Source organism: Bison bison, unplaced genomic scaffold, assembly GCF_000754665.1.
Source record: "Bison bison bison isolate TAMUID 2011002044 unplaced genomic scaffold, Bison_UMD1.0 scf7180017864467, whole genome shotgun sequence".
Classification (NCBI taxonomy): Eukaryota; Metazoa; Chordata; class Mammalia; order Artiodactyla; family Bovidae; genus Bison; species Bison bison.
In genome coordinates this window covers 672,868-673,149 of record NW_011495028.1, presented here as the reverse complement: position 1 = coordinate 673,149, position 282 = coordinate 672,868, and positions in this window count along the sequence as shown.

Sequence of the window (282 nt, the reverse complement as noted above, 5' to 3'; positions counted from 1 at the left end):
TTTAAGTTTAATCAGGCCCCTCTTGTTTAATTGTGTTGCTATTTCCATTACTCTAGGAGGCGGATCTTGCTTTAATTTATGTCATCGAGTGTTCTGCCTATGTTTTCCTCTAAGTTTTATAGTTTCTGCTCTTATGTTTAGGTCTTTAATCTATTTTCAGTTTGTCTTTGTATATGGTGTTAGGAAGTGTTCTAATTTCACTCTTTTACATGTAGCTTTCCAGTTTTCCCAGCACCATTTATTGAAGAGGCTGTCTTTGCCCCATTGTATATTCTTGCCTCC